General features: G+C 48.6%; 1 protein-coding gene across 2 annotated transcripts in view; it reads left to right on the forward strand.

Annotated features, from left to right (window-relative positions):
* SEMA6C (semaphorin 6C) overlaps positions 1–14,159 on the forward strand; it is a 218,665-nt gene that overhangs the window by 6,331 nt on the left and 198,175 nt on the right. The window contains exons 1-2 of one of the 2 annotated variants that reach the window (XM_077319859.1): positions 1,558–1,831; positions 1,911–1,976. The gene's annotated coding sequence lies outside the window, so the exon portion shown is untranslated. Of the gene's footprint in view, positions 1–1,557; positions 1,832–1,910; positions 1,977–14,159 lie in introns of those variants that run through there. The other variant, XM_077319870.1, reaches the window with a different exon arrangement.

Here is a 14,159-nt window from a genome sequence, read left to right on the forward strand (position 1 = left end):
CCGGTCTAACACAACTTGTTTCTTCATATTCTTCAGCAGCATCCGGTAGACGATTAAAAACAAGAACATTACAGATACGAATAGCCATCTCAAACACCCTTCTGTTATGCATAAAATGTATGCATAAATGAAACTCACCTAAATATGGTATGTAGGTCAAACTACCAGAACTGTAAGAACTTGTATTGTTCAGCACAGGTCTTGAATCAGGTGCAACAATGACAACTCCCCGTAACACACTTCCAAGAACAGCGGCAAGGAATGGGAACATTTAGTGTTATTTTGAAAATCCTCATGAAACGTCATAGAATCACAGACTTGGAAGGGACCTCCTGGGTCATCTAGTCCAACCCCCTGCACTATGCAGGACACTCACAACCCTCTCGCTCATCCACTGTCACCTGCCACCCCCTTGAGCCTTCACAGAATCAGCCTCTCCATCAGATGTCTATCTAGCCTCTGTTTAAAAATTTCCAAAGGTGGAGAACCCACCACCTCATGAGGAAGCCTGTTCCACTGAGAAACTTCTTCCGGAAATTCTGGAACTTCTTCCGGAGGTTCATAAAGAATTTAGAATCATAGAATTGGAAGGGACCGCCTGGGTCATCTAGTCAAATCCCCTGCACTATGCAGGACACTCAACAATGACCTCCCCACAATCTAACTAAGTTCATAAAATCAGCCTCTCTGTCAGATGGCTCTCCAGCCTCTGCTTAAAAATCTCTCAAGATGGAGAACCCACCACCTCCCAAGGAAGCCTGTTCCACTGAGGAACCACTCTGACTGTCAGGAACTTCTTCCGGATGTAAAGCTGAAAATTCTTTCAAATGAATTTCAATCCATTGGTTCTGGTCCAACCCTCTGGGGGAAAAGAAAATAACTCTGCTCCATCTTCTACATGGCAGCCTTTGAAATACTTGAAGATGGTTATCAGACCCCCTCTCAGTCGTCTCCTCTCCAGGCTAAACAGACCAAGCTCCCCCAACCTTTCCTCCTACGTCTTGGTCTCCAAACCCCTCCCCATCTTTGTTGCCCTCCTCTGGACACGCTCCAGTTTGTCTACATCCCTCTCCAACTGGGGTGCCCAAAACTGAACCCAGGACTCCAAGTGAGGCCGAACCAGAGCAGAGTAAAGCGGCACCATCACCTCCCGTGATCTGGACACGATACTCCGTTTGATACAGCCCAAAATCCCATTTGCCTTTTTAGCCACCGAGTCACACTGCTGACTCATGTTCAGTGTCTGGTCTACTAAGACCCCCAGATCCTTTTCGCACATGCTGCTGCCAAGACAAGTCTCCCCCATCCTATACTGATGCATATGATTTTTCCTACCTAATGGAGAACTTTACATTTTTCACTATTGAAATTCATTTTTTTCATTTTAGCCCAGTTTTCCAGCCTATCATTATCATCCTGTATCCTGATTCTGTCTTCTGGTGTGTCTGGTACCCCTCCCAGTTTAGTATCGCCTGCAAATTTAATAAGCACCCCCTCTATTCCTTCATCCAAGTCATTTATGAATATGTTGAATAACGCGGGGAGTCAGGATGAGCATTATGATTTACAGATATGTTCATCACAGGCAGAAAGTTCTTTTTTTTTTTTAATCCCCAGGTTATCAACATATCTATAGTCTGAACAGGTCCTGGGAAATGGGGACACTTTTGTAATTTTGTGATTGATGACATAAATGTGCGTATCCTTTTAAATGTTCTAATGAGCTCGCAAGACACCTGCTCAAAGGGGCCAAGTCTCCCTTACCAACTGTTTCTTGTTAAGGACATGGAGGCTCCGGAGATGCTAGAAAAATACCTCCTGCAGTCGCTCAGTAAGTCTTTTAGGGGGAAAATAATTTCTAAAATGTTACTCAAATCCAGATAGTAATAATTATCCAACCTTCGTTATAGGATAAGAGGTGAGACACACACCACTGTGAGCCAGGTGCCAGAGAGAACTTGTGTCCTGATATTTGGGTGAGTTTCTTTTCTGCATCACATAAGGGTGTTTGAGATGGCTACTCAGCTCTGTAATGTTCCGGTTTTTAATAGTCCACTGAGTGCTTTGCTCTGCTCTGGTTCGGCCTCACTTGGAGTCCTGGGTTCAGTTTTGGGCACCCCAGTTGAAGAGGGAGGTAGACAAACTGGAGCATGTCCAGAGGAGGGCAACAAAGATGGTGAGGGGTTTGGAGACCAAGACGTAGGAGGAAAGGTTGGGGGAGCTTGGTCTGTTTAGCCTGGAGAGGAGACGACTGAGAGGGGATCTGATCACCATCTTCAAGTATTTAAAGGTAAAGGTATCCCCTGTGCAAGCACCGGGTCATGTCTGACCCTTGGGGTGACGCCCTCCAGCGTTTTCATGGCAGACTCAATACGGGGTGGTTTGCCAGTGCCTTCCCCAGTCATTACCGTTTACCCCCCAGCAGCAAGCTGGGTACTCATTTTACCGACCTCGGAAGGATGGAAGGCTGAGTCGACCTTGAGCCGGCTGCTGGGATTGAACTCCCAGCCTCATGGGCAGACAGCTTCAGACAGCATGTTGGCTGCCTTATCACCCTGCACCACAAGAGGCTCTTCTTCAAATATTTTAAAGGCTGCTATATAGAGGATGGAGCAGAGTTGGGATGAAATTAATTCAAAAGAAATTCCGTCTAAACATCTGGAAGAAGTTCCTGACAGTCAGAGTGGTTTCTCAGTGGAACAGGCTTCCTCGGGAGGTGGTGGGCTCTCCATCTTTGGAGATTTTTAGACAGAGGCTGGAGAGCCATCTGACGGAGAGGCTGATTCTGGGAAGGCTCAAGGGGGTGTCAGGTTAAAGTGGGTGAGCGAGAGGGTTGTGAGTGGCAGCCTCTAATCCGGAGAATAGAGTATGATTCCCCACTCCTCCACATTCATTCAGCTGGGTGACCTTGGGTCAGTCACAGTCCTGATCGGTCTGTTCTCACAGATCAGTCCTCTCAGACCCACCTACTTTGCAGGGTGTCTGTTGTGGAGAGAGGAAGGGAAAGTCACTTGGGGACTCCTTCAATCAGGGAAAACCTGAACATAAAATCCAGTACTTCTCTTCAGTTGTGCCGAAATGCATTTGGTCGAGCTAATTTAATCCTAGTTGGGTACCTTATGGATTGATTTTATATGTGAGGGTATTACAGTGTTTTTAACTAACTTCTTAATAAATACATGTGTCTTCATATATTTGAACATTTTAACAAACTGGGCGTTGAATTCATAATATTAGGCCTCAGGTTCACATTCCCTTATCCTTTTGGGTTTCTGGATTCAATTCTTTGAGGGGGTTTAAGTGTTTTCCTCACAGACAAACGGAAAACAAGACAGGTGCATCTTCTTCAAAGTGTTTTGGGGAAGCAGTTACTGACCTGTGGGGTCCTGCTCCTTTTCCTGCCGCCTCTGGCATTTCATTCCCCTGTGCGCGGAGGCAGGCAGGGGGGCACCAACTGGCCCACCAGGTGGCAAGGGGGGGTGGATTTATGGCACCGACTCTCTCCTGCCAGAGCAGGGCTATTTATGTCTTCCTGAGCCCCGGAACAGATGTGTGAGGGGCGCATTCCGATGCTGTCCTGCGCATGATAAAGACTTGGCATCTGGCGGTCGGTCTGCCAGTTGGTGGAAGGAGGCAGATTTAAGCACCGGTGGGGCTCAGCCAGGTGACAGGAAATTCGGTTACACTCGAGAGATGCTGGCTGGTCATTAGGGATGCCAGGCTCCAGGGGGGACCTTGGGAGCCCCCCGGAATTACAGCCCGTCTCCTGGCAAGATGGATCAGTTTCGTTGGAGAAAATGGATGCTTAGAAGGTGGACTGTAAAGCATAGTAGAGTGAGAGAGGCCATCTAGTCCACCCCCTGCTCAGAGCAGGGTCAGCCTCCAGCATCCACGAGAAGGATCCGTCCAGCCGCTGCTTGGAGACGGCCAGTGAGGGGGAGCTCCCCACCTCCTTAGGCAGCCCCTTCCACTACTGAACTAGACTCCTAGAATCCTAGAGTGGGAAGGGGCCATGGAGGCCATCTAGTCCACCCCCTGCTCAGTGCAGGATCAGCCTCTAGCATCCAGGAGAAGGATCTGTCCAGCCGCTGCTTGAAGACGGCCAGTGAGGGGGAGCTCCCCACCTCCTTAGGCAGCCCCTTCCACTGCTGAACTAGACTCCTAGAATCCTAGAGTGGGAAGGGGCCATGGAGGCCATCTAGTCCCACCCCCTGCTCAGTGCAGGATCAGCCTCCAGCATCCAGGAGAAGGATCTGTCCAGCCGCTGCTTGAAGACGGCCAGTGATGGGGAGCTCCCCACCTCCTGAGGCAGCCCCTTCCACTGCTGAACTAGACTAATATCTGAACCTCTGTCCATTATTTTTGACACTTCTTAGAGAACAGGTGAGGTGCCAGATGATTGGAGGCGGGTGAATCTGGTCCCCGTCTTCAAGAAAGGGAAAAAGGAGGATCCAGGTAACTACTGACCTGTCAGGTTAACATCTTTAGCTGGCAAAATTTTGGAACAAATCCTCAGTGGAACAGGCTTCCTTGGGAGGTGGTGGGTTCTCCATCTTTGGAGATTTTTAAGCAGAGGCTGGAGAGCCATCTGACAGAGAGGCTGATCCTGTTAAGGCTCAAGGGGGTGGCAGGTGACAGTGGATGAGCGAGAGGGTTGTGAGTGTCCTGCATAGTGCAGGGGGTTGGACTAGATGACCCAGGAGGTCCCTTCCAACTCTATGTTTCTATGGCAACTCCTAGGTGAAGACTTTCAGGTGGCACCTGAAGATACCCCTCCTATTGGAATCCATCTCCCAACTACTAAGAGCAGTTCCCCTGGTGAAACTGACCTTGCAGGGGTGCCAGGGGCTCATGGGCATTGTAGTCCATGACATCTGGACAGCTACAGTTCGGCCACACCAGATTTAGGGCATTATACCTTGCTGAGTTCCTTTCCCCCCCTAAATCCAGCGTTGTGCAAAATCCCGCCCTCAAATCCCCAAGGATTTCCCACCCCATATCCGGTGGCCCAACTTCTAATACCCGTCATTAGTTAATGCCAATTTTTAATTAAAGTGTGGTCTTTTCGGCTTCCATGTTGCAACGCACGTGCCGGCAACCACAATTAAGTTTGTAATTAATTCTGTCTCGTTGCTTCCAATGTGATTTTTTTTTTTTTGTAAATCCTGCAACAAATACCTTGGATTCCAAAGGTATTTCGTAGCCAGTACTTTCCGTAAATGTAATCTGAAATGTTCTTCCGGAGCAACTTTTTATCCTAGCTTTCCTCCAAGGCTCTCAAGGGAAGTGTGTAGCCACTCTCCCAGAGCTCTCTTCGCAACAGTCCTGCAAGGCAGGCTAGGCTGATGGAAGTTCATCCAGAGCGCTTCCCTGGCTGACTAGGGATTCAAATCCAGGGCCCATTCCGCACACAAAGGATAATGCACTTTCAATGTGCTTTGGCAGCTGGATTTTCCTGTGCGGAACAGGATAATCTAGTTCTAAAGTGCATTGAAAGTACATTATTGTGTGCAGACTGGTCATACTCTGAGACTTGAACCTAAGGCCAGCAGTGAGTTGTAAAATATGTCGAGGGCGTGGGGGTGGGGGTGGGGGTGGAGCCAGAGGAGGGTGGGGTTTGGGGAGGAAGGGAATTTAGCCTGGTCTGACGCCATCCGGTCCAGAGCCAGCGTGGCATCATGGTTATGAGATGGGGCCTGTAATCTGGAGAACTGGGTTGGATTCCCAATCCTCCTCCACATGCAGCCCTCTGGGTGACCTTGGGCCAGTCACAGTTCTCTCAGAGCTCTCTTGGCCTCACTTACCTCGCAGTTTGTTTTGTGGGGAGAGGAATGGAAGGGGATTGTAAGCCGGTTGGAGACTCGTTCGGGCAGTAAAATGCGGGGTGCCAAAAACCCAGCAGCCATATTCTCAGGGGTGATTGCTATCTTAAGATCAGATATCTCCAGCTGCCACCTGGAAGTTGGCGACCTTACTGAAATCACTATAGCACACTGGCTCTGAAAGAGATGGGACCTTCCCCTTCTTCGCAACCCGCAAACAATCATTCCAGATCTCCATTCTTCCTCCTCTAAGCCCCCTCTCTTAGAGAGAAGAGTCAAGGGCCTAATAAACTCAGTTTACACAAGAGCTGTGGAACGGGGCCCCAGAATAAGAGCTGGGAACGTCATAGCTACAGGACTGCAAACGGGCGCAGAGAAGAGTTCAGCTGCGGCAAGGAGAGCTGCACCTGTGGAATTTCCAGGCCCATGCACCCTGCTGCCGTAACTGGAGTTGCCAACTCTGGCGGGGAAATCCCTGCAATTTGGGGCAGGGTGGAGCCTGGAGAGGGCGGGGTTTGAGATGGGGGAGGGGTTAGAATGCTATAGAGTCCCATTTCCTAAGCAACCATTATCTCCACGGGAACTGATCTTTGTTACCAGTTATCCTCCCAGGAGATCTCCTAGAATCATAGAATCATAGAGTTGGAAGGGGCCATACAGGCCATCTAGTCCAACCCCCTGCTCAACGCAGGATTAGCCCTAAGCATCCTAAAGCATCCAAGAAAAGTGTGTATCCAACCTTTGCTTGAAGACTTCCAGTGAGGGGGCACTCACCACCTCCTTAGGCAGCCTATTCCACTGCTGAACGACTCTGACTGAGAAAAACTTTTTCCTGATATCTAGCCTATATCGTTGTACTTGAAGTTTAAACCCATTACTGCGTGTCCTTTCCTCTGCAGCCAGCAGAAACAGCATCCTGCCCTCCTCCAAGTGACAACCTTTCAAATACTTAAAGAGGGCTATCATGTCCCCTCTCAACCTCCTTTTCTCCAGGCTGAACATTCCCAAGTCCCTCAACCTATCTTCATAGGGCTTGGTCCCTTGGCCCCAGATCATCTTCGTCGCTCTCCTCTGTACCCTTTCAATTTTATCGATGTCCTTCTTGAAGTGAGGCCTCCAGAACTGCACACAGTACTCCAGGTGTGGTCTGACCAGTGCCGTATACAATGGGACTATGACATCTTGTGATTTTGATGTGATCTCCTGTTGACACCTGGAGGCTGGCAACTTCAGATGCTGCACTTTTGGATCTATGACAGGGGAGGCCAAACTGTGGCTCTCTAGAGGTCCATGAACTACAATTACCATGAGCCCCTGCCAGCATGTTGGCAGGGGTTTATGGTAATTGTAGTCCATGGACCTCTAGAGAGCTACAGTTTGCACGGGCTCATGGTAGTTGTATTCCACAGACCTTGGGAGAGCCACAGTTGGCAGGGGCTCATGGTAATTGCAGTCCATGGACCTCTGGAGAGCCACAGTTGGCAGGGGCTCATGGTAGTTGTATTCCACAGACCTTGGGGGAGCCACAGTTGGCAGGGGCTCATGGGAATTGCAGTCCATGGACCTCTGGAGAGCCACAGTTGGCAGGGGCTCATGGGAATTGCAGTCCATGGATCTTGGGAGAGCCACAGTTGGCAGGGGCTCATGGTAATTGTAGTCCATGGACCTCTGGAGAGCCACAGTTGGCAGGGGCACATGGGAATTACAGTCCACGGACCTTGGGAGAGCCACAGTTGGCAGGGGCTCATGGGAATTGCAGTCCATGGACCTCTGGAGAGCCACAGTTGGCAGGGGCTCATGGGAATTGCAGTCCACAGACCTTGGGAGAGCCACAGTTGGCAGGGGCTCATGGTAATTGTAGTCCATGGACCTCTGGAGAGCCACAGTTGGCAGGGGCTCATGGGAATTGCAGTCCATGGACCTCTGGAGAGCCACATGTTGGCCACCCCTGCTCTATGGCAACACCCCCCACTGAGGTCTCTCCCCTCCACAGACCGGACTCCCAACCCCCCCGGAATGTTCCAATCCATGTGGCTCCTTGGCTTTCTGCTACTCATGGGGGATTTCTTCCAGCCCCTGAGCTTTTCTGCAGGCGACACCACGGCAAGGCTCCCGTGCCTGCAGTTGCCAGGTGAGCGGAAATCCAACCGATGTAGCTCTCTGCTCTCACCACTCAGGCCGCCTGTCCTCCAGCCTCTTGGGCTGAGTCGAGAGCTGGATCCACGAGGAACGCCGGGGAGCACTGAAGTTCCCCCCACCTGCCGATCTGCGCATGGATCCCCCCCCGCAAAGAGAAAGTGAGGGAACTGCAGTCTGCCAGCCTGCTGCGATCAAGACGCGGGCGAGAGAAGCCGGCCAGCCATGCCGCCCTCCAACGCCCGTGCCTGGATCGTCTCCAGATGGCATCTTCCCCCCTCGCCCACCTGGTGCCGGGGAATGAAATGGGAGTCATTTTTATTCTCCCTCCCCCCCCTCAGGGTTGTTTGGGGTTTTTGCTCTTTTCTTGCAGCATTTAAAGTGTCTGAATTGTCAAACTTTGGCTTCTGCGCACTTCCTCCCTGGCCACATTTATTTTAATTTATTTCATTTATATATATTGTGATTTATATTGTGATTTATATCCCACCGTTCTCAGCAAGGTGGCTTGTGGCAGGTCACATTAAAAAACACAATATTAACTCATTAAAACACCCATTAAAACCCCAATAAAATATACAATAACCCATTAAAACACCCATTATGGGTCCGTTTAAGTGATGCCTTTAAGATCTAAGCTGGAAAATTTTCCCAGCTGCCTTTAGAAGAAACTGTAGCATGAAACACACATGGCTGTCCAGCCAAAAACAGCAAGAATAAGATTGACGTCCCACGTATTGGGTGGTAAATCATTTGTCATGGAAGCACAGGTGCTTTTTCGGAGTATCCCTGATTCTTCATGTTTCCCATTAAGGGGGGGAAATGCCTTTCAAGCAAATGACAAAGATGACCAGACTCCGATGGTCACCAGAGAAAGACATTTTATTAACAAAAGTGGAAGCACATCTTACATGACGTATTGGTGTCTGCCCACAGAATTGAGATAAAACACAGAAGGCTCAACATCTAACCCAGAGGTGGCCAAACTATGCTGGCAGGGGCTCATGGGAATTGTAGTCCATGGACATCTGGAGAGCCACAGTTTGGCTACCCCTGCTCCAATTGATGAAAAATTAGGGCCAACTGCCAGCATACCGCTTTAGGGTGCTTAGGGCTGATCCTGTATTGAGCAGGGGGTTGGACTAGATGGCCTGTATGGCCCCTTCCAACTCTATGATTCTATGACTCTAGGACTAGATGGCCTGTATGGCCCCTTCCAACTCTATGATTCTATGATTCTATGACTAGATGGCCTGTATGGCCCCTTCCAACTCTATGATTCTATGATTCTATACCGGAGTGAGCAAATCCCCTTAACTCTTTCCCTCCCAGAACCTCTTGCACACAAAGTGACAATATCTTTGCACACAAAGTGACAATATCTCAAACCAAAGTGTTTGAGGCAGGGCAGGGAGAGCAGACAGAGGGAACATAATTCCCCTGAATGTCTGAGCAGCAAGTTATGATGTAGCCGTTCAATAAAAGGGATGGGTTTGGGGTCTTGTTATCTGCCTATATAATTCTACCCTTTGGGGTTGTTAACAGATCAGGTGCTGGTTTTCCGTTCGTAATCCAAACTTTTCATGTATCAGAGGTCTTATTAGACAGCCTTCGCAGACTTGCACTGTGTAATCTTAGACGTCCCAATGAGAAAAGTGACCTATAGATCACCTAAATAAGGAAGTACAGAAGTGAATTACTAGCAATTTGATCCTTAGGCATAAAGGGGATGGGTGTGCGTGTCTTGTGGGTGGCAAAAAGGGCAGAATGAACAGGGGAAGACCTAACGGAAGAAAAGTGAGGCTGTTAAGGATTCATAGGGTCACCCTACGACGGACACCACTTGATAGCACTAAAGGAAGAATACAGAGAATCTCAAAATGAAGCCGATCCACTATCTGAGACCTCATTTGATCAAACCCTTCCCCAATGAGACTCTCACCGTGTCACCTTGAAGACTGAAGCCAGCCCAACAAATGAGTTATTGGTCCTAATGCAGGATGACAATCATGCAGTTGCCTAGGGGACAATAGGCAACTTCCTCATAGGACTACAACCTCCATGAGCCAGTGCAAAAAAAGGGGGTAATATGCTTGACACAGACCAAGTAGTTCAGACATGGAATGGGCTGCCTCAGGAGGTGGGGAGCTCCCCCTCACTGGCCGTCTTCAAGTAGCGGCTGGACAGATCCTTCTCCTGGATGGTGGAGGCTGATCCTGCCCTGAGCAGGGGGTGGACTAGATGGCCTCTGTGGCTCCTTCCCATTCTAGGACTCTACGATTCCTATGCTGGCTTGATGCGTCTGCACTGAGGATTCCTTCTATAGATGCCTTGTTCTCTGGATCCATCTTTAAGGACACACTCAGAATTTGTGCCTGTGTTTGTGCGAGAAGCAGTGCTTCCACCCCAGGGTCTGTTTGTGCCGCCCAGTTATGTCTTCACTGCCTGATGCGCATCTTGGGTTTATCCTCAAGCCCAGAGAAGGTAGAATCATCCACAAAGAGTGTTTGAAGTCCATGCTGGGCTCCAACATTGCAGTAAAAGGAGCCACTTCACAGACGTCCCTTCTCTGCTCAGTTTCTTTCCCCTCGGCTCCTTTTCTGGCTTTCGTCATTCCAGGAAGAGCCTCTCCGTCCCACGCAGGACGAAATCCACTGAGCTGCCTTCTTTGAGATGCTGAGAGCCTGGCTTTTATGTCCCCCTCTGAATTTTCCGGGAAGTGTGGTGTTTTCCATGCGACCGGGAAGTGTGGTGTTTTGGGTCATTTCACGCAAATCTTCCCACGATGTAAGCGATCCATGTTGCCATCTCTGGCCCCAGGGCCTTCTCAGCAGGGCCCCCCCTCTTTAGCAGGAACTTCCGGTGGAGTAGGGGGATGCAAACGGTGTACCTTTGACATCTGCTTTTGTTGGTGGGGTTTGAACATGCCGAAAACGCAGAGCACCAGGCTGCTTAAAGAATACAATAGTTTTATGATGAGAAACTACCGTGGAGCGGGAGAGAAAGAGAGATCTTAGAGACCTAACTAACAGTTAACCCTTGTCTACAGTAGCAGAAGGAAACCAACACGGCTACGCACCTGAATCTCTGTGTTAACCTTTGACTGCAGGCATCCTCCTTTATCAGAGCCTGCAATGCTGACTTCTAATCTGATCTGCTCCTCTTCCACTACGTACAGCCAGCTGGGCGACCTTGGGCTCCCCACAGCACTGATAAAGCTGTTCTGACCGAGCAGGAATCTCAGGGCTCTCAGCCTCACCCACTCCACAGGGTGTCTGTTGTGGGGAGACGAAAGGGAAGGCGACTGGAAGCCGCTTTGAGACTCCTTCGGGTAGAGAAAAGCGGCATAGAAGAACCAACTCTTCTTCTTCTACTTCAGTAATCTCAGAGCTCTCTCAGCCTCCCCTCCCTCACAGGGTGTCTGTTGTGGGGAGACGAAAGGGAAGGCGACTGTAAGCCGCTTTGAGCCTCCTTTGGGTAGAGAAAAGCGGCATATAAGAACCAACTCTTCTTCTCCTTCAGTGATCTCAGGGCTCTCTCAGCCTCCTCTCCCTCACAGGGTGTCTGTTGTGGGGAGAGGAAAGGGAAGGCGACTGGAAGCCGCTTTGAGACTCCTTTGGGTAGAGAAAAGCGGCATCTAAGAACCAACTCTTCTTCTTCTTCTTCTTCTTCAGTAATCTCAGGGCTCTCTCAGCCTCCCCTCCCTCACAGGGTGTCTGTAGTGGGGAGAGGAAAGGGAAGGAGAGTGTAAGATGCTTTGAAATTCCTTCTGATAAGAGTAAAGCAGGGTATAAAAAACAACTTATCTTCCGCTGCTGCTGCTGCAGGGAGTAAGTCTATTCAAAAATCAAGAAATCTCCCATTGAACCAACCAGGAGACTGGGGGAGCTAATTTGAAAATCATCAGGAAGTTCCTCCGATGCCCCTTGCAAGACACCCTTTATAGTCTGCCCAATTGTGCACATGGCAGATCTTGCCTATTCTGTCAGTTTTGGGAAGTGATTTCATACACTGATTTGTTCATTAGTTTTTTAAGATCTTCTGTTTGATTGTCCAGACTTCTGAGCTGCCATTGAATGTGGGCAAATGAGATATAATTGGTTGTCATTTAATTATGTGTCAGGATATTTTTATCGGGGTGTTTATTTAACTTAGCAGAGTTTGCACAGTCCTAGAAATGTGATACAGTAAAGATACCTTCCAAGAATTGTTTTGCAAACAAGGTGAACTAACATTTATTAAAGTAGATTCAGTTCACATCCAGATTCCAACAGAAAGGAGAGAGAGAGAAGCCTAATCTAAAAAAGTACTTTCCCTCTCGCAAATGGCCAGCTGGTCCAGCATCATGTGTGTGGGAGTTTGAAGGCATTTGTCTTTACAGGAGGGACCTGTGTCCTCATGGAAGGCCATGTGCGGAGAGGGAAAGGAGAAAGGGAGAAGCGAAATCAAAAAAAGGCTTGAGAAGTGGGCTGAATAAACAGAATAAACTGAAGTTCAATGGGGACAAATGTAAAGTTCTGCATTTAGGAAGGAAAAACCAAATACACCAATATAAGATGGGGGAGACTTGTCTTGGCAGTAGCATGTGTGAAAAGGATCTAGGAGTTTTCAAAGACCATACATTGAACATGAGTCAGCAATGTGACTCAGTGGCTAAAAAGGCAAATGGGATTTTGGGCTGTATCAAACGGAGTATCGTGTCCAGATCACGGGAGGTGATGGTGCCGCTTTACTCTGCTCTGGTTCGGCCTCACTTGGAGTCCTGTGTTCAGTTTTGGGCACCCCAGTTGAAGAGGGATGTTGACAAACTGGAGCGTGTCCAGAAGAGGGCAACAAAGATGGTGAGGGGTTTGGAGACCAAAATGTATGAAGAAAGGTTGGGGGAGCTTGGTCTGTTTAGCCTGGAGAGGAGACGACTGAGAGGGGATCTCATAACCATCTTCAAGTATTTAAAAGGCTGCCATATGGAGGATGGAGCAGAGTTGTTCTCTCTTGCCCCAGAGGGACAGACTAGAACCAATGGGATGAAATTAAGGCAAAAGAATTTTTTTCTAAACATCCAGAAGAAGTTCCTGACAGTCAGAGCGGACAGTCAGAGGCTTCCTCAGGAGGTGGTGGGTTCTCCATCTTGGGAGATTTTTAAGCAGAGGCTGGATGGCCATCTGATGGCTGATTCTTTGAAGTTCAAGGGGGTTGCAGGTGACAGTGGATGAGTGATAGGGTTTGTGAGTGTCCTGCATAGTGCAGGGGGTTGGGCTAGATGACCCATGAGGTCCCTTCCAACTCTATAATTCTATGAAAGAGTCCTTTCCCTATCACAGATGGCCAGCTTGTTCAGCATCATGTATGTGGGAGTTTGAAGGCATATTACAATCACCTTTCCTTCCTCTCCCCACAGCACTCGTCACAGCCCTGATAGTGATGTACTTACAGAGCAGTTCTCTCAGAGCTCTCTCAGCCTCCCCTCCTTCACAGGGTGTCTGTTGTGGGGAGAGGAAGGGAAAGTGATTGTAAATTGCTTTGAGACTCCTTTGGGTAGTGAAATGTAGAGTATAAACCCAACTTTTCTTCTTTGTAAGTCATTTTTAATTATGTAATTATCCACACTATAAAAGCAATACTTGTGTTTTATTTTATTTTTTTCATTTACTCAGCCTTCAGGTTCCTGGTTTGACTTTCAGCCTGCCCCCCCTCCACCTTTCTAGACCATTCTGTAAACCAGAATAGAACAAAATTAGTTCAGTGAGATAAGCTGTCTACAAATAAAGCAGGTATATCATGTAAGATTCTGCGAGACAAGCACACTGTAAATATATTTAGCATTGATCCAGATTTTCAACCGTTTGCCATATCTCTAACCAACAGATTTTATTTGACTGGAATAGAATAAATTACTTCAGTGAGATCAATTGACAAGTAGGCATATCATCTAAGTAGTGAAATGAACACATCCAGCCCTGGCCAAGGGGGATAAACAAAACGAACCTTCAAAAGGGCAATGAAGCACAATGGTTAAAGCACTGAACTAGGGCTAGAGAAATCCGAGTTCAAATCCGTCCTCTTACCATGAGGTTCACTGGATGTATTTTTGCAGACCAAATATGAAGGAGGTGGGGCATGTATGCTGAAGACACAGAAGAGTCTCTATGCTCATTGAGTAGGGATAAGGTTGCCAGTTCCCGAATGGGAAACTCTGGAGAT

This window comes from Paroedura picta, chromosome 1 (assembly GCF_049243985.1).
Source record: "Paroedura picta isolate Pp20150507F chromosome 1, Ppicta_v3.0, whole genome shotgun sequence".
Classification (NCBI taxonomy): domain Eukaryota; kingdom Metazoa; phylum Chordata; class Lepidosauria; order Squamata; family Gekkonidae; genus Paroedura; species Paroedura picta.